Genomic DNA, 21,209 nt, shown 5'->3' on the forward strand with positions numbered 1-21,209 from the left:
ATCACTCCATTCCTAATTTCATGTACATAATATTTGTCATAGAACATTCTAACCCTTAAGGAAAGTAACAGAACAATTTCTTTAAAAGTTTGACAAGATATATTTTGTTTACAAAAATATATGTAAGTATAGTGCTATAAAAATAAAACTAAGAGGAAAATGGAAAAAAGCCCTCTAGGTTTAATTAATAGTATTTGGAAATAGCTCATAGGTAACTTTCTAATTCCATTAACAGAGCAAATTTACATTTGAGAAAAACAATGTGAAAGCTTTAACTTGGAAATACATTTTTTTTGTTTTGAGAAAAAGTTTCTGGGAACATGTCTTACAGTTTCTATGTTAGAAGTTTAGGTTAAAGATACAAAAATACAGGTAAAATGTTTAAGCTGAGAGCCTTATTTGAGGTCTACGTTAAATGTATTATGATTTTGGTGATTTTTTTTTTTTTTTTTTTTTTTTGAGATGGAGTCTCCCTCTGTTGCCCAGGCTGGAGTGCAGTGGCGAGATCTTGGCTCACAGCAACCTCCACCTCCTGGGTTTTAAGCTATTCTCCTGCCTCAGACTCCTGAGTAGCTGGGATTACAGGTGTGCGCCACCATGCCCGGCTAATTTTTTTGTATTTTTAGTAGAGACGGGGTTTCACCATATTGGTCAGGCTGTTCTTGAACTCCTGACCGTGTGATCCACCCGCCTCTCCCTCACAAAGTGCTCGGATTACAGGAGTGAGCTACTGCACCCGGCCTGGTGAAATTTTAATGAATAGCATCTTGGATTGGTTGATTCTTGATTGAGAAGTCAAGGAGTTGACTTCTAGAAATAAAATTTTTAAAGAAGAAACACTCTTTTAAATATAGTTTTATACTCAAAACACCCTTTTGGATCCAGTTTCATACTCATTTTTTCTGGGTTTGTTTCACAGTGTGTTTTTGTACCTGTTTCTATCGACTTACTAAATTAATTTTCTAAGTGTCATCATGAATAGCATAACCTGCCACATTTATATAAAATGTGAGAAATGTCTAAATATTCCTTTGAGAAAATTAAAAGGTTTTTGTATTAAGAAAAAGATTTTTAATCTTGTGTGTATATATATATACACGTATATATGTGTGTATATGTATATGTATATGTGTGTGTGTATATATGTATATGTGTGTCTATATACGTATATGTGTATGTATGTATGTGTATGTATATACATATATGTATATATAAAATGAATTTTTTGTTTTCTCTAATTCTGTAGAATTAGATTTGATCTTTTGTGCGTGACAAAACAATCTTTGGGTTGGAAAAGGGAAAATAGATTATAAGATTTTAAAAAATGAGTAATAAGCAGTTTGCTTTCCTGTGTATTAGCTTGTTTGCTTGGAAAATTAAAAGTGAATGTTCCAGATTTTATTATTTGGTAATTCTTACACAGTATATAAGGAAGAATTTGAGAAGTCCTTATAGGATTATTGGTTTTTTTTGTCCTTCTGGTGCGTGTATGTGTGACTAAATGAAGAAATTATTTTTTTTCTTGTTTGAATACTTCCTTAAAGTTTGTTTAACATGGTAGCTCAGATACTAAAGACATAAATCAAAAAAAAAATGTGTTGTTTGTCAGCTTTAGCCCAAAACTATTTTAAGACTTTAAGAGCAACATCTCAGTGTTACTGAAGTCTTCCAGTATTTAATAACTAGTAAATGGGTTGTTAACTCTACCAGAAGTTAAGTTTGCTTGAATTAATTTAATGATACTGCTTCACTAGTGTGAAGACCACATTATCCTTGGACTTAAACCATTGAGATGTTTTTAGTTATATGAACAAAAACAACAAAAATGTGAGATGGTTTATTCTAGTACAGTGATGTGTCACTTAATGGCAGGGATATGTTCTGGGAAATGTGTTGCTGGGTGATTTTTATCATTGTGTATATATAGAGTGTACTTACACAGACCTAGATGGTATAGCCTACTACACACTTATGCTGTCTGGTATAGTCTGTTGCTCCTAGGCTACAAACCTGTACTGTACAGCATGTTACCGTACTGAATACTGTAGTCAACTGTAACACAATGGTAAGTATTTGTGTATCTTGATGTATCTAAACATAGAAAAGATATGGTAAAAATACAATATTAAAAATATGGTATACCTGTATAGGGCACTTACTTTAAATGGAGCTTGCAGGACTGGAAGTTGCTCTGGGTCAGTCAGTTGAGGAAGTGGCGAATTAATGTGATTCTGTAGATTATATAAACATAGTACGCTTAGGCCACACTAAATCTATAAAAATTAAGCAATTGCACTGCAATGTTAAAATGGCTATGATGTCACTAGGCAATAGGAATTTTTCAGATTCATTATAATCTTACAGGACCACTGTCATATATGTGATCCATTTTAGGCTGAAACGTTAAAGCAATGCATGAATGTATTAAAAAGATACGTTTTTAATTCTATTAGGAAGAGTGATAGAACTGATGCAGGCTATCAGGAAATGTACATTTTATTAATACTGGTTTTAGAAGTTTTTTTTTCTGTGAAGGGACAAATGTAAATGTTTTCAGTTTTGCAGGCTTTCAGTCTCTGTCACAACTACTCATCTCTCTGTAACTACTTAACTCTACTGTTGTGGTGTGAAAGGGACCCTAGACAATATGTAAACAATTGAGTGTGGCTGTGTTCCATAAATGGTAACACTGGTAGAAATCAGTATCTTTCCCTCAGATGTAAATCTGTAAATGTTTATGCATAGGTCATGTATTTCTCAAATAGAATTTTGCCAACATCTGTACTACTTCTGTACTACTTTTTTTCTAGAAGGAAAAAAAAGCATTTTAAGGCAAAAACTGCTGCTGTACTGTTCCATGCCACTGTAATAAAGTTCTCCAGTGAATTTAGAGAAAAGGCATTGCCCTGTGTTTTCTTATCCGTGGAGCTCAGACTGTGGAGTCTCGGATTTCTTTTTTCTTTTTATGGTCTGTTTTATTATAACCATTAGGTTTTGTTTCTGTCCCCACAGTACTAGGACTGGAAGCAAAGAAAATTGAAGGAATTTCTCCAAATGTTAATTATTTGCCTCTGTTCCTTATATTGGATTCCAAATCAGTGTCTTCTCCCATATTCTCTCAACTGAGTTACCTCCTGAAGCAGCTTAGTTCTCGTCCCGTTCATACGCAGTTTTGAGGAACTATAGTTGTAAAGGCTTTAGAGTTAGGCAAAATTGAGTTAAGTTCTGGCTTCTGCATTTACTACGATGTAACTTTGGGCATGTTGTTTAATCATTATAATCTCAGTTGTAAAATGAGATTGATGGGTACTTCCCAGGGTTGCTGTTGAGAGTAACTGAAATAGTGTATGTAAAGTGTTTTGACCACTACTGTACCTGTCACAGTTATCAAAAAATTTATTCATTCAGAAGGTCTTTGTTGAACACCTGTTATGTGTACTGGGCATTGTCCTAGGTATTTGAGATACATCAGTGAACAGAGATCCTTAATAGACAATATACATAATAAGTTATGTAATAGCTTACAAAGTGACAATAGCTTTGGGAAAAAGGAAAGGTATTATAGGATAAGGAAGATCAATGAGCAGGAAGTTTGCAGTTTTAAATTGAGTGGTCTGGGTAAGGAAGATCATACCTGAACCAAGGCACAAAGGAGGTTAGGGAATGATGAGCCCTGCAGGGGTTGGGGGTGGAGGAGAGATGTTCCAGACAAAGGAAACAGCCATTATAAAGGGCCTCAGAGTGGCACCCTGTTTTTGATCAACAGCAAGCAGGCCATTGTGGCTGGAGTAGACTGTGAAAGAAGTTGTAGTAGAAGTTGTAGTAGGTGAAAGAACTGTGAAAGTAATGAGCCAGTTCATGTGACCATGGTAGGCCATTGTAACCACATGGGATTTTTATTCTGAGTGAGATGGGGAATAGTTTTGAGTGTTTCGTTTGCTTATTTTTTAGGGACAGGGTCTTGGTATGTTGCCCAGGGTGACTCAAACTCCTGGACTCAAGTTATGCTCTCGGTCAGCTTCCGAAGTAGCTGGGAGTAAAGGCATGCTCCTGCACCTGGCTCAGGCTTTTGAGCAGATGAATGATATTATCTACGTTAGGTTTTGACAGACTCATGCTAGCTGCTAGGTTAATAATAGGTTATAGGGGGCAAAAGTGAAGCAGGCTATTGCAGTAATCTTGGTGAGAGACCAGGGTGGTAGCAGTAGAGGTAGTGAGAAATGGTCATATCCTGGATGTATTGTGAGATAGAGCCAACAGGATTTGCTTAGGGATTGGATATGGCGTGTGAGAAAGAGAAGAATTAAGAATGACTCTAACTTAGGCTGAGGCAGGAGAATTGCTTGAACCCGGGAAGGGGAGGTTGCAGTGAGCTGAGATCGTGCCAGTGCACTCCAGCCTGGGCAACAAGAGTGAAACTCCATCTCAAAAAAAAAAGAATGACTCCAACTTTTTGGCTAGAGAAACTGGGACTGTGGGGTTACTGTCATCAGGATGGGAAAACTGGCTGGAACAATTATGAGCAGCAGGTTGGGTCGGTTTAGCGCATGTGAGGTTGTGGTGGGAGCTTGTTATTGCAGCTTGTTTCTTTACTTTTTTTTTTTTTAAGAGAGAGGGTCTCACTCTGTCACCCAGACTGGAGTGCAGTGGTGCAATCATAGCTCACTGTAACCTCAAACCTCAAACTCCTAGGCTCAAGAGATCCTCCTGCCCTTTTTTTTTTTTTTTACCCCCGACAAAACAAGGTCTTATTCTGTTGCCAGGCTGGAGTACAGTGGCGCCGTCATGGCTCACTGCAGCCTCAACGTCCCAGGCTCAGATGATCTTCCCACTTCAGCCTCCCGAGTAGCTGAGACCACAGCATCTTACCTGTAACCCCAGCACCACTATGCCTGAAGTTATTTTTGTGTTTTTTGTGGAGATGGGGTTCTGTTATATTGCCTAGGTTGGTCTCGAACTCCTGACCTCAAGTGATCCTCCTGCCTTGGCCTCCCAAAGTGCTGGGATTACAGGCATGAGCCACCACGCCCAGGCTTTTTAAAAAATCATTTTTTTCTAAGTGTTTCATTATTTTTTTCTGCCTCAGTCTCTTGACTGACTAGGACGACAGGTATTTGCCACTACATCTGGCTAATTTTAAATTTTTTTGTAGAGAAAAAAATTTTGCTCAGGCTGGCCTCTAACTCCTGGCCTTAAGCAATCCTCCCACCTTGGCCTCCCAAAGTACTGGGATTACAGGCATGGGACACTGCATCCAGCCTGAGTTTTAACAAATGTATGCACCCATGTAGATGCTACCACAGTCAAGATACATTTCAGTCACCCCCCAAAGGTTTCCTTTTGCCCCTTTGCAGGAACCTGGGACTGACTGGACTGGGTGGTTCTGCCTCAGTGTCTCTCATGAGGTTGCAGTCAAGCTTTTGCCTGGGTCTGTGCAGTCTCTGAAGACTTGACTAGAACTGAAGGACCTGCCTGTTGGTAGGTGGCTTCACTTCCTAGTCATGCTTCTCCATAGAGAGAAAAAGAGTGAAGCCACCATGCCTTTTATTTATTTATTTATTTATTTTGAGACAGAGTCTTGCTCTGTCATCCAGGCTGGAGTGCAGTGGCGTAATCTCAGCTCACTACAACCTCTGCCTGCCGGGTTCAAGCAATTCTCCTTCCTCAAGCTCCCAAGTAGCTGGGATTACAGGCACATGCCACCACATGTAGCTAATTTTTGTATTTTTAGTAGAGACAGGGTTTCACCATGTTGGCCAGGCTGGTCTCAAACTCCTAACGTCAGGTGATCTGCCCGCCGCAGCCTCCCAAAGTGCTAGGATTACAGGTGTGAGCCACTGCGTCCGTTCTTAAGTCACTTCTTCAAGTCCATTCTTCAAGTCACTTTCATACCTTTTATGGTCTATTATTTGAGTCACTTGTTGCTTAGCCTGTTCATTAGAAGCTGGTCACTAAGTCTAGCCCACATTCAACAGGGAGGGAGGGATTACACAGGAGTGTGAATACCAGGAGGCTGGGATCATTGAGGCCATCTTGGAGGCCAGCTACAATAATACTCACTTAAATTTGGTGAACTCAGAAAAAATTAGAATCCTAATAGAGCGGAAACAAAAAGCTCTATATTCTCTATTATCTGAAATACAGTTTTATGATTTAAGAAAATGGGCTCATAGAAATTAGTCCTTTTATTCATTCTGTTGCTTATGTGGCTGTAGAATATTTTCAAGTCAAGGGCTTCCATAAGGAAGTTCTGTTAACGGGTGACTGATTATAAGTATATAACTTACATATGACCAAGTCAGAGCACAGAATAGTTTTATAATCTATCCTTCAAATATATTTGAAACTTTTGTACCCAGGTACCTGGTGAGCTGTCTACATTGACTCTTAATAAGGATCTTTCTCAGAAATGATTTAAACTAATACAGTATAGTAGAAAGAGCTCTAGATTTGAGTCAAGACAGTCGTAACTATTTTCCTTAACATGTAAATGAGGATCAGAATGTCTGCCCTATTCATGTGCCTCATGTGAGAATTAAATGTAGTACCAGAATATGTGAAAATGCCTTTTAAATTGTAAACCCCTATCCACAGTTAGGCTATTTGATGGTTCTGTAGGGTGAGATTATAGCTAACTGATTGATAGAGTGTTTGTGCTACAGCGTGCCTTAGATAAGCTTCACATCAGGTAGTTGAACAATGTTGGAACACTACATCTTTCCCAAGTGTTCCATCCTGGTGTGTTACAAACACTGACAGCCAAAATGTTCTTAATTCTTTAAACTAATTTAGCTGTCAAAAGACAAGGGAAAAGCAACTAATCAGAATTTAAATCATTCTTAAGTTAAAATTGTGTAGACCAGGCCACTCCAATTCCTTTGATCTTTCCTCTTAGGACTTATTTCCAATTACTTTTATTTCAAATAAATGCAAGTGATTATGGTTGACTATAAATTATTAGTCTTGAGTGGTCAGATTAATGGTTTTTACATGTATTCTGTGTCTCATAAAGCTTCATTGGGATTTTGAAATAATGATTGGATGTACTTACTTTGCAATCCCAGTTTATGACTTTAAAGATAAGGGATATGAAAATCATTTCATAAAAGGAAAAAAATGAACTTTACAGTGCTACTGTTCATTTTTTTCTGTGGAAATTGAATATGCTATCTAGTTTTTACCACATTGACCTCAGGAAAAGAGAGGTTAAACTTTTTTATGGTTGTTACATTCTTGTTTATAGCTGATGATTTTAATTGATAGTCAAATACATTAATATCAGACATCGAGAAGTATTAAGTATATGTCATTAGAGTAGCTACTTTTAAAAATTTTGATAAGTTGTATTTTTTTTCTTTCTGGACTTTAATTTATACTTAAAAGTCTTTTAATTTTTATGGGCATAAAATAAAGCAAAATCTAACAAGATTGGATTTAATGAGTGAGGACAGAATTTTATTTTAAATGGCCTTTTCTAATAAAGGTCTATGACTCTGCTTCTTCTGGAACCATTTACGCACTTGCCTGCAGGATCTTTGTCCCAAAATAAATACTGTGTTTGTTTATATACCATCCACAATTTGGCAGAGTTTACAGGACTTCTTGATGTTAGCTTTGAGAAATCCCTATTTAAGCTCAAGAAGTTCCTTCTCTGTAGATAGCCCAATCATTCCAAATAAAAGATCTCTATGGTAAAGCTTTGGAGTGTGATTTTCTTCAAGAGAAATTGAGACAACTTTACTAATACCTTGTCACATCTGGATTTTAAGTATTTCAGTTCAACTAAACTATGAATTGACAGCACTTAGTTATTGACAGTTTAGTGTATTGAAATCTGGTTTTTAAAAATATGTTTTAGATATACCGTAATACTCTAATAATAACTGAATCATAAAATTTAGAACTGGTAGCTGCGAGTTTATATATATATTTTTTTTTTGACACCTTTGTATCTGGAAAAGCATTTGTATTTTTAAAGAAAAGTTTTTATTTTAGTTATTTTTCAATCTAAGAGAGGAAGTCGACTTTCTGAAAAAATTAAAATGTTTTGGCTAGGTGGGGTGGCTCATGCCTGTAATCCCAGCCCTTTGGGAGGCCGAGGCAGGTGGATCACCTGAGGTCAGGAGTTCGAGACCAGCCTGGCCAACATGATGAAACCCCACCTCTACTAAAAATACAAAAAATTAGCCAGGTATGCTGGCATGAGCCTGTAATCCCAGCTACTCGGGAGACTGAGGCAGGAGAATTGCTTGAACCCAGGAGGCAGAGGTTGCAGTGGGCTGAGATTGCACCACAACACTCCAGCCTGGGCAACAGAGCAAGACTCTGTCTGAAAAAAAAAAAAATTAAAATGTTTTAAAATTAGTATGTCATAGTACCTTCCAGTTAGAGTACATGAATCTGCATATATGGTAAATGCACCTCTGAAGTACTCGAAGATTGTGAAGTCCCGTTTTCCCTTCTTTTGGATTGCATTATTTCCATTTTAGTGTAAAGGTGAAATTCTCATTCATGACCTTTCCTGAATTACATATTCCAAGTGAGAGAAGGCAGGAATAATATGTCTGAGAAGAGCATCCTTCACTCTTCCCCTTCTTCCTTCTACTTTCTACATTTGTTTTTTTTTGAGACGGTGTCTTGCTCTGTCGTCCAGGCTGGAGTGCAGTGGCGTAATCTTGGCTCACTGCAACTTCCACCTCCCAGGTTCAAGCGGTTCTCCTGCCTCAGCCTCCCAAGTAGCTGGGATTACAGGCACCCACCACCACGCCTGGCTAATTTTTTTGTTTTTATTGGAGATGGGGTTTCACCATTTTGGCCAGGCTGGTCTCAAACTCCTGACCTCAGGTGATCCACCCGTCTTGGCCTCCCAAAGTGCTGGGATTATAGGCGCTCTGAGCCACTGTGCCTGGTCTTTTTTTTTTTTTTTGAAACTAGATCTCTCTCTGTCACCCAGGCTGGAGTGCAGTGGTGTGATCTTGGCTTACTGCAACCTCTGCCTCCTGAGCTCAAGCGATCCTCCCACCTCAGCCTCCCAAGTAGCTGGAACCACAGGCATGTGCCACCATGCCCAGGTAATTTTTTGTAGATACGGGGGACTCACCATGTTGCCCAGGCTGGTCTCAAACTCCTGGACTCAAGCAGTCCTCTCGCCTTGGCCTCTCAAAGTGCTGGGATTACAGGCATGTACCCATCTTTTTTTTAATGGTTAATTCAAATGCTGCCAGGATAAAGACTATTGGAAATGTTGTTGACCGAAGATGTTAATTTCTTTGTAGCACTGCTATGCCCTAGTTTTACTGTTTCCCATTTTCACTTGTGGTTTTTCAATCAGCATTATTGAGGTATAATTTACGTATAGTACAGTTTACCTATTTTAAGTGTACAAGTCTGTGACAACTGTGTATTCAGTAGTATAACCACCACCAAAGTTCACCATTGCTTCAAAAAGTTCCCTCATGCCCCCTTGCAGGTAGTGTTCTAATTGATGCAGACATACATGCACTAGTACTTTTGTGATCCTCATCTTACAGGGAAGAAAACATTTGTAATTTCTTTTTAACAGCATAAAAATACTGTTTACCTTCAGGTGCAGGGACTTTGTTTCTTCAATATTATTCTTTGATACTTAGTTTTCTACAGAGGATTGGAAGCTACAGACAAGCTAAAGTATAATAGTGATATGGTAGACTTTAATTATTGTTCCTATTTTTATGAAAGCATACAATGTGAACAGTTGGAAAGTATTATCTATTATAAGCTTTTCAGTTTAAGCTGGGCCTCCTCAAATTGATGTGTATTTAGGAGCTAAGAATTTTAAATAACATTTGAAGGGCCAGGCGCAGTAGCTCATGCCTGTAATCCCAGCACTTTGGGAGGCCAAGGCGGGCAGATCACGAGGTCAGGAGTTCAAGACCAGCTTGGCCAACATAGTGAAACCCCGTCTCTACTTAAAAAAAAAAAAAAAATTAGCCAGGCATGGGGGTGGGCGCCTGTAGTCCCAGCTACTTGGGAAGCTGAGGCAGGTCGGAGGTTGCAGTGAGCTGAGATCGTGCCGCTGCACTCTAGCCTGGGCGACACAGCAAGACTCTGTCTCAAAAAATAAATAAATAAATACCATTTGAAATGTGCTTCAATGCTGTGTGTGGAAACTGTTAAAAAAAAAAAAAAAAAAAAAGTGCCTCTTGGCAGTATTGCTGTGCTTTCAGGACTCTAATGCAGGCTGTACCTAAGAAGGAAAGGGCTGAGTCTGGGGATGGTTGGCAGGTTGTTTTTGTGGATGAAAAACCTTTTACCCATGTATGCGGTCAGTACTGAGCCTTTTTGTGTTTTAAAACTTCAGATGTAAAGGCAGGTTAATCTTCAGATTAAAACAAAAGGATGGCCTAGAAACTTGTGACTTCGACATTTACATTAGAAGAATTTAGATGTTTTCAAATAAACAGATCTTCTGCCCATATCATAGATGTTCAAAGTTTATTCCATGTAATAACAATGATAGTTTCTAATAATCGTGTGGCCCTGTTTGCAGAACAGTGTTCTAAGTAATGAGCCCTTTGGGAGACCCCTTTAAATTTTTTTTTTAGGATATTGTTTATTCACACCAGCTTTTTAGTCCTGAGTTTGCATCCATCCCTTTGCTATCCAGAACATTTCTTGGCCATTTTTTACTGGGCCAGGTGCCGTGGCTCACGCCTGTGGTCCCAGTGCTTTGGGAGGCCAGGGCAGGTGGATCGCCTGGGGTTAGGAGTTCAAGACTAGCATGGCCAGCATGGTGAAACCCCGTCTCTACTAAGAATGCAAAAATTGTCTGGGCATGATGGTGGGTGCCTGTGGTCGCAGCTGCTCGGGAGGCTAAGGCAGGAGAATCACTTGAACCTGAGAGGAAGAGGATACAGTGAGCTGAGATCACGCCACTGCACTCCAGCCTGGGAAATGAACAAAATGCCATCTGAAAAAAATTTAAAAAATGCAGAAATTGGTCAGGCATGGTGTCGCATGCCTCTGGTTCCAGCTACTTGAGAGGCTGGGGCGGGAGAGTTGCTTGGGCCTGGGAAGCAAAGGTTGCAGTGAGTAGAGATCGCACCACGGCACTCCGGCCTGGGTGACACAGCAAGGCTCCATCTCCAAACAAACAAATAACAAAAAAAACCCTAAAAGATTTTTTATTTTCCTTAACTGTATGGGCCAAGGTTAAAATATCCATCCTGAATATTCTGTATGAAAACACTGAATATGAAGAAAAAAAGAAAATTCAGGCAGTTGACCAGGGGAGAGAATTAAGGTTTTTGGTTCTTCCTAACACATCTTCTCAGTGAGACTATACTCACTTTTTAAAAAGCTATTTATAAAATATTAAAATAAGGTATTACATAAAGTTAAAAATTGAAACAAAAGTCAGCATCTTAATTCACCAGTTACACAACTGAATGGTGTTTTTTGTTTGTTTGTTTGAGGCAGAGTCTCGCTGTGTCGCCAAGGCTGGAGTGCAGTGGCGCGATCTCGGCTCACTGCAAGCTCTGCCTCCCGGGTTCATGCCATTCTCCTGCCTCAGCCTCCCAAGTATCTGGGACTACAGGAGCCCGCCACCACACCTGGCTAATTTTTTTGTATTTTTTTAGTAGAGACGGGGTTTCACCGTGTTAGCCAGGATGGTCTCGATCTCCTGACCTTGTGATCCGCGCGCCTCGGCCTCCCAAAGTGTTGGGATTACAGGCGTCAGCCACCGCGTCTAGCCTTTTTTTTTTTTTTTTTTTTTTTTTTTTTTTTTTTTTTGAGATGGAGTTTCACTCTTGTCCAGACTGGAGTGCAATGGCGCGATCTCAGCTCACCACGACCTCCACGTCCCGGGTTCATGCAATTCCGTACCTCAGCCTCCCGAGTAGCTGGGATTACAGGCATGTGCCACCATGCTTGGCTAATTTTTTTTATTTTTAGTAGAGACAGAGTTTCTCCATGTTGGTCAGGCTAGTCTTGAACTCCTGATCTCAGGTGATCTGCCCACCTCGGCGTCATAAAGTGCTGGGATTACAGGTATGAGCCACTGCGCCTGGCCACTGAGTGGTTTTTAATATATTCACAACCATCACCATTATCTAATTTGTGAATATTTCAGAACTCAACCATTTTATTAATTTTTTTATTTATTTACTTATTTTGAGACAGAGTCTCTTGTCTGCCACGCTGGAGTGCAGTGGCGCGATCTCGGCACACTGCAACCTCCGCCTCCCGGTTTCAAGCTAATCTCCTGCCTCAGCCTCCTGAGTAACTGGGATTACAGGAGCCCGCCACCACACCCGGCTGTGTGTGGTTTGTACTTTTAGTAGAGACGGTTTCACCATGTTGGCCAGGCTGGTCTTGAACTCCTGACCTCAGGTAATCTGCCCACCTTGGCCTCCCAAAGTGTTGGTATTACAGGCGTGAGCCACCGCGCCCGGCCCCATTCTGTTTATTTTTGAGACAGACTCTGTCGCCCAAGCTGAAATGCAATAGCACAGCCATGGCTCACTGCAGCTTCAACCTCTCAGGCTCAAGCAATTCTTCCACCTCACCGGGACTGTAGGCATGTGCCACCGCACCAGCTGTTTTTTTTTTGTTTTGTTTTGTTTTACTTTTTGTAGAGACGGGGTCTCACTATGTTGCTTAGGGTAGTCTCGAACTCCTGGCTGGGTTCAAGTGATCCTTCCACTTTGGCCTCCCATGAACCATTTTAAATGCTTTTTGAGAACTCCAAAGTAGTTTTTATGGTGATCACTACCACCAGACACTGTACTAGATGGTTTACATTATCACTAATTATCTTAATACTGCACTGTATAGAAGAAGTGTTTAATTTTAGAACATACCTGGTGATAGCTTGATTTTACAGCTGGGGAAACTGAGGCCAGAGAGGCTAAGTTAACCTTCAAAAGTCGTGTTGTTTCCTGGTAGAGCCAGGACCCAGACCCACTTATTTTTTACCCCTAAGTCTGTTCTTTGCATACTACACTACTGCTAATAAGTAATCGTTACGTAAGTTGATGCAAACTCCACATACCACCTTCTGAAGCCTTATTTAAAGTTATTTTGGTCCACCGAGTTACTCTACTGATATATATATATCATATATAAATTATATGTGATATATATATGTGATATATATAATTTAAATATATAATTTATATATATCACATATAAATTATATATTAATATATATAGCATTATGTTCTAAGACTCAAACACACACATATATATATATATAAAGTTCTAAGACTTTCAGGGATTCCTGTACTGTTGATAGTACCAAATCCTATATATGTGCTGTTTTTTTCCTATACAGATATACATATATACCTATGATAAAGTTTAATTTATAAATTAGGCACAGTAAGAGATTAACAACCATAACTAATAATAAAGTAGAACATGGCCAGGCAAGGCTGCTCACAGCTATAATCCCAGTGTTTTGGGAGACCAAGGCAGGAGGATTGCTTGAGTCCAGGAGTTTGAGACCAGCCTGGGCAATATGAGACCCTGTCTGTACAAAAAAGTTTAAAAATTAGCCGGGTATGGTGGCATGCACCTGTAGTCCTAGCTATTTGGGAGGCTGAGGTGGGAGAATTGCTTGAACCTGAGTTGAGCCATGACTCTCTAGCCTGGGCAATAGAGCAAAACCCTGTCTCCAAAAAACTAAAAGTTTAAAAAAATAAAGTGGAACACTAAAACAATATACTGTAATAAATGTAAAATTAAGGTTATTTGAACATAATCACTGCCATACTGCAGCAGGATGGCTACTAAGTAACTAATGGACACATTCCTTATAAAGCATGGATGTGCTGGACAGAGATGATTCACCTCTCTGGAGAGAAGGAGTGCAATTTAAAACTTATGAATTGTTTATTTCTGGAATTTTTCATATAATATTTTTGGACCATGATTGACTGTAACTGAAATCATGGAGAGCAAAACTGCGGCTAAGCGGGGACTACTGTACTTGATGCATTTTCCTTTTAGGAATTCTGCTAAGTCATTTTTCGTTTGTAAGATGTGTCTTACAAAGAATAGAAAACAACGCACATTTTAGGAATAATAATAAAAGGAACATAGATATATTAGGACTGATGTTCAGTATGGTAGCCACATGTGGCTGTTGAACACTTGTAATGTCGCTAGTGTGAATTCACATGTGATGTGTGTGAAAAAACACAAACCAGATTTTGAAACCTGGTATGAAAAACAAAAGTAATGTAATATATTGCTATATATACATATGGATCCAAAATATATATCCAAAATAATGTAATATATTGCTGTATATATATATAAGTACACACACACACATACATACGTATATGGATCCAGTTTTATACTCATTATTTTTTCTGGGTTTGTTTCGCAGTGTGTTTTTTGTACCTGTTTCTGTCAACTTACTAAATTAGTTTTCTAAGTGTCATCATGAATAACATAACCTGCCACGTTTATGTAAAATGTGAGAAATGTCTAAATGACCAACATATATAGGTAAAATGTTTAAGCTGAGAGCCTTATTTCAAGTCTACGTTAAATGTATTATATGATTTTGGTTTTTTTTTTTTTTTTTTTTTTTTTTGAGATGGAGTCTCGCTCTGTTGCCCAGGCTGGAGTGCAGTGGCGTGATCTTGGCTCACTGCAACTTCCACCTCCTGGGTTTTAAGCTATTCTGCCTCAGCCTCCTGAGGAGCTAGGATTACAGGCATATATATATATATATATGCACACATGCATACATATATAGCAATAGGAATATGCATACATGCATACATATATATGTACACACATGCATACATATATAGCAATAGGAATATGTATATGTATATATATATACAGCAATAGGAATATATATGTGTAGCAGTAGGAAAATATATATATATTTTGAGACAAGTTCTGGCTCTGTCACCCAAGCTGGAGTGCCGTGACACGATCTCAGCTCTCTGCAACCTCGGTCTCCCAGGCTCAAGCCCCCCTCCCATGTTGCCCAGGCTGGTCTTGAACTTGTGAGCTCAAGTGATCCACCCGCTTCAGCCTCCCAAAGTGCTGGGATTGCAGGCGTGAGCCACTGTGCCTGACCCAAGATATTGCTTGCTTGATACCATGTTGAAAATTTTAGATGTTTTGAGTTAAGTAACATTATTAAAATTAATTTCACCTCTTTTTACTTTTTAAAAAATACCTACTAGGCTGAGTGCAGTTGCTCATGCCTGTAATCCTAGCACTTTGGGAGGCCAGGGTGGGAAGATTGCATGAAGCCAGGAGTCCGAGATCAGCCTGGTCAACATAGTGAGACCCCGTCCTTACAAAATAAAAACATTTTTTAAGTGACTGGGCATAGTGGGATGTGCCTGTAGTCCTAGCTCGTGGAGAGGCTGAAGTGGGAGGTTTGCTTGAGCCCAGGAGTTCAAGGCTGTAGTGAGCTATGATGGTGCCACTGCAATCCAACCTGGGTGAAGGAGGGAGACCCTGTCTCTTAAAAAAAAAAAAAAAAAAAAAATGCCTGCTGGATAATTTACAGTTACATATGTGGCTTGCATTTGTGATTCACATTATATATTTCTATTGAACAGTACTGCCTCCACAGTTGGCCAGGTATGGTGGCTCACACCTATAATTGCAGCACTTTCAGAGGCTAAGGAGGGAGGATTGCTTGAGCCCAGGAGTTACAGACCAGCCTGGGCAACAAAGTGAAACCCCATCTCTACAAAAAAATAAAATAATTAGCCAGGTGTCGTGATACAGGCCTGTAGTCCCAGCTACTTGGGAGGCTGAGGCAGGAGGATCCCTTGAGTCCTGGAAATCAAGGCTGCAGTGAGCTGTGTTCATACCACAGAGCAAGATGCTATCTCAAAATGAGTCCTGGAAATCAAGGCTGCAGTGAGCCGTGTTCATACCACAGAGCAAGATGCTATCTCAAAAAAAAAAAGAAAAAACTTTACAGTTCTTTTCCTCAACCCATCTACCCCCACAAAATAATCACTATCTTGATTGATGTATTTGTTCCCTTACTTTTCTTTGTCATTTTATTTCCTGTGCATATATCTCTTAAATAATGCATTGTTTAGTTTTAAAAAAAATGAAAATAGGAAGCACACACTTCAGGGCAGTGTAAACAAAGGACTCTAATGTCACTTTCTCTTTTTTTTTTTTTTTTTTTTTGTGTGTGTGTGTGTGTGAGAGGAGTCTTGCTCTGTCACCCAGGTTGGAGTGCAGTGGCGCGATCTTGGCTCACTGCACGCTCCGCCTCCCGGGTTCATGCTGTTCTCCTGCCTCAGCCTCCCGAGTAGCTGGGACTACAGGCACCCGCCACCACCACACCCGGCTAATTTTTTGTATTTTTAGTAGAGACGGGGTTTCACCGTGTTAGCCAGGCTGGTCTCAATCTCCTGACCTTGTGATCCACCTTCCTCGGCCTCCCAAAGTGCTGGGATTACAGGCGTGAGCCACCGTACCCGGCCTTCTAATGTCACTTTCAGATGCAGCTCCTAGAAGATGAGCTGAACAGAATCTTAGGGTCAAGTCTGGATTCAGCTTCCCTGTGAATTTTTAGCGCCTCCCTGGGGAAGCTTGTGAGCACAGTCATGAGTGGATTACGGGAAACCTAGGGCTCACACTGGAGTTAGGGCATCTGGCACACTGAAACCATTGCTCACCGTGTGCCAGAGATCTGGAGGAATATGGTCAGAGGGAGTTAGCTGCTCTGGTATTTTCTGCTTCTAGGCTCACCATGACCTACCTTCTTTTATCCTTTTTTTTTTTTTTTTTTAATTCTTTTGTCAAAATTGATGTCTCATTCCAGAGCTACCTTCTTTTCACAGGAGTAAGTCAAAGCACATCACCTTTGTCAGCTCAAATGAGTGTCCTTAGCTAGTCCCAGCAGTGGGGAAGGCTTATATACGAGCATTTTGCCCTCAGGATCTTGGTGATGACCATCCTCAGAATGTCCATCTCTTCAATCTAGACTGATTGTCCTCTATATCCAGTGCACTGCTTTCATACTGGCTTCTGTGTTCATCCTCTACTGTGAGGGGCTTCTTTTTTTGTTTTTTTGTTTTTGTTTCTTTTTCAGTTTTTCTGTCTTCCTGTTTCTTGGTTTACGGTCTCTGTGGATAACAGAGTTCTTGTATGTTTGAAGTGTCTTTATTCTACCATACTTTATTGCACGTTTGTCTTGTTCTAGAGTTTGAGGTTAGAGATTATTTTCATTAAGAAGGCCTTGTTTCATTGTCTTGGTTTAAATGTTGAGTTGAAAATCTCTGAAGTCATTCTGTTTCCTGATCTGTTTGTGACCAATTTCCCCCGTCTTTGGAAGTTTGTAAAATGTTTGTCTCCATGTTTTGGTATTTATCTATGATGTAACTTAGTGTCGGTCCACAGTCATTCCTTGTGCAGGGTACTTGCCAGCCCTTTACAGTATGGCAGCTGTGTCCTTCATAAGGAAATTTTCTTATATTAATTGATGACTTCCTTTCTTATATTTTATCTATTCTTTTCTGGAACACCTATTTGGATGTTAGACCCACAGGAATGATCCTGTTACCTTATTTTCTTACTGTCTCTTTTGTCTTTTTGGTCTACCTTCCAGAAGATTTCCTCTACTTTATCTTCAAAGTCTTATATTGGGTCTTAATTTCTACTATCATATTTCAATAGAGCTTTTTGTTTGTTTGTTTTGTTTGTTTGTTTGTTTTGAGATGGAGTCTCGCTCTGTCGCCCAGGCTGGAGTGCAGTGGCGCGATCTCGGCTCACTGCAAGCTCCGCCTCCTGGGTTCACGCCTTTCTCCTGCCTCAGCCTCCCACGCGTAGCTAGGACTAAAGGTGCCCGCCACCACGCCCGGCTAATTTTTTGTATTTTTTTTTTAGTAGAGACGGCATTTCACCAAGAGCTCTTTTTTGTGTGTGCTACAAATGTTCCTTTTTTGTGAGTATCCTCTTCTTGTTTATTGGGTGCATTTTATCTGAGAATCTAGCTGGTAGATTTTTACCGCTTTACATCACTTCAGAGGAAATGGGGGCTGCAACTGAAGTGTGAAAGTCAGAATTTATCTTGGCTCAGCTTTTCATTTAAGAAAAGAAAAATACAGTGAAACCAAATTAAAATAATTATGTGGAGAGCATATTGGTGGCAAGTTAATTCATTTTTATGACTTTTCGGAAGGTCTAATTTATTCCTGACAAAAGTCTGAGTTTAGTATCCATTTATCGAATATGTATTTATATGTGTATACACATACACACAGTCTATTAAATCTATTGAATTCCAGACACTTTCTTTTATTTATTTATTTTTTTTTGAGACGGAGTCTTGCTCTGTCGCCTAGGCTGGAGTGCAGTGGCGCATCTCGGCTCACTGCAAACTCCGCCTCCCGGGTTCATGCCATTCTCCTGCCTCAGCCTACTGAGTAGGTGCCCGCCACCACGCCCGGCTGATTTTTTTGTGTTTTTTTAGTAGAGATGGGGTTTCACCATGTTAGCCAGGATGGTCTCGATCTCCTGACCTCATGATCCGTCTGCCTCAGCCTCCCAAAGTGCTGGTATTACAGGTGTGAGGCACCGCACCCAGCCTCCAGACACTTTAGTTTTTCATCTTATGATTTCTCTTTTGAACTGTAAGAAGATGGGTAAATTACATTAAATCACTATAGAAGAAGCTATTTTTACACATACATGCAACCCAGTTATGATTCAGAGGCAAACAAGATTGAATGACTGTAGAGATTATCTGGCAGTTGAGCAGCTGACCATTTATGAACAGGGAGGTGCATGTGGCTAAAGGAGGATGAGTCAGAACCAAGTATCTTCTAAAGGAATCTGTTGAATAGACTACAGAAATGGTTACAGCAAACGACAAGGTACATACTTCTTCAGTGGAATATCTTGTTTTCTTGGGTGCCTATGGCCATCCCAGTATTACTGTTGGCTGATTCATTGGTCTGTGGGTAGGAACAACTCTTCATTGTCAGGGAAAAAACAGCGTCTCTCCTTTGGAAAGAAATTATTGTCGGTGTTGCTGTGATGTTCTCTATGTTTTATAAGTTTTCTGTACATTAACTTGTCTAATTTTTATCACCACCTATGAAGGAGTATTATTTAGCCCAATTTTTTTATATGTAAGAAATCTTTGCCCCAGACACATTTAATAGAGCTAGAATTTAAACTCACATGTTTTTTTTTTATTCCAAAGCACATTTTGTTTTCACTCTTCCCATGCTGTCTTGAGGTGAGCATAGTGGATAACATTTTCTTTCTTTTAAAAATAAATACATGGCCGGGCACAGTGGCTCACACCTGTAATCCCAGCACTTTGGGAGGCTGAGGTGGGTGGATCATGAGGTCAGGAGTTCGAGACCAGCCTGGCCAACATGGTGAAATCCCATCTCTACTAAAAATACAAAAATTAGCCGGGTGTGGTAGTGGGTGCCTGTAGTCCCAGCTGCTCAGGAGGATGAACCAGGAGAATCACCTGAACCGGAGAGGCACAGGTTTCAGTGAGCCAAGATTGCGCCACTGCACTCCAGCCTGGACGACAGAGCAAGACTCCACCTCAAATAAAAACCCAAAACATATATAGCTAGGTATGGTGGCTCACACCTATAATCTCTGCACTTTGGGAGGCCAAGGCGGAGGATTGCTTGAGTCCAGGAGTTCAAGACCAGCCTGGACAACATAGTGAGACCACCATCTCTACAAAAAATTAGCTGGCATGGTAGCATGCACCTGTAGTCCCAGCTACTTGAGAGGCAGCAAGTTGAGGTTGCAGTGAGCCACGATTGCACCATGGCATTCCAGCCTGGGTGGGTGACAGAGTGAAATACAATGCAATGCAATGCAATACACGTGGGCATATTTGTGAATCACTGTGAAAGCACGAGTATTGAGTTTGAGTTTACAAAGAAATTGTAGTGGATGAATTTGCAGATACAGAATCCACAAAGAATGAGGATCATTGGTGGCCATTTGCAAACTTACACAGAGTGGCAAAAAAATGAGTAACATTCAGAGCATGTTCCCAGTTGAGGTAGAACAAAAGTGGTGCGCTGCCTTCTTCTTGTCTCAGCTTTTATACTGTAAATACATGTCTTTTTTGAGGTCTATTCATGTTTTTCATTTTGTGCTTTTTGTTGGTGATTTCACTGTTTAAAATGGCCCACAAGCATAATGTTAAAGTGCTGTCTAGTATTCCTTAAATGCAAGAAGGCCGTAATGTGCCTTATGGAGAAAATGTATATGTTAGATAAGTTCCCTTCAGTCATGAGTTACAGTGCTGTCGGCCGTGAGTTCAGTGTTAGTGAATCAGCAATATATACTGAAGACGATGTCTGAACAGAAGCATACATAAAACAAGTTTATGTATTGATCAGTTGAGGAAGATGTTAGGCTAAAAGGAACCTACCTCTGCATTTTCCCTAGGAACAGTGGTTTAGTGTTCACTAATTCAGTGTTCATGTAGATTTGATAGAGTATAACAAGTCGTGTGTGTGTGTGTGTAGGCTTAATGGTTTTCTTTACCTAGTATTTTACTGTGTTTTTTTCCATTAACAGCAGCATAATGTAAACATCCCGTGTAACATGCTTGTTTTTTGGTGGTGAGGGATGCTTATTTTTGGTGGTCAAGGATCAGCAGACCTGCCTGGATTCCAGCAGGCTTTTTTTTTTTTTTTTTTTTTAAGACAGAGTCTCGCTCTGTCACCAGGTTGGAGTGCAGTGGCATGATGTGAGCTCACTGCAGCTTTGGCTTCCCGGGTTCAAGCAGGTCTCCTGCCTCAGCCTCCTGAGTAGCTGGGACTACAGGCGCATGCCACCACACTCAGCTAATTTTTGTATTTTTAATAGAGACGGGATTTCACCATGTTGGCCAGGATGGTCTCGATCTCTTGACCTCGTGATCCGCCCGTCTTGGCCTCCCAAAGTGCAGGGATTACAGGCGTGAGCCACCATGCCCGGCCTCTAGCAGGCTTTTTATTTTTGAGATGGAGTCTCACTCTTTCGCCCAGGCTGTGGTGCAGTGGTGCAATCTTGGCTCACTGCAACATTTGCCTCCTGGATTCAAGCGATTCTCCTTCCTCAGCCTCCTGAGTTGGTGGGATTACAGGTGCCTGCCACCATGCCCGGCTAATTTTTGTATTTTTAGTAGAGACGGGGTTTCACCATGTTGGCCAGGCTGGTCTCGAACTTCTGATCTCAGATGATCCGCCCGCCTC

The 21,209-nt window shown here is 40.3% G+C and overlaps 1 protein-coding gene across 4 annotated transcripts in view; it reads left to right on the forward strand.

Moving 5' to 3' along the window:
- Positions 1–21,209, forward strand: part of CBFB (core-binding factor subunit beta) — a 73,910-nt gene that overhangs the window by 8,084 nt on the left and 44,617 nt on the right. The gene's annotated exons all lie outside the window — the stretch shown is intronic.

Source organism: Pongo abelii, chromosome 18 (genome assembly GCF_028885655.2).
Source record: "Pongo abelii isolate AG06213 chromosome 18, NHGRI_mPonAbe1-v2.0_pri, whole genome shotgun sequence".
NCBI lineage: Eukaryota > Metazoa > Chordata > Mammalia > Primates > Hominidae > Pongo > Pongo abelii.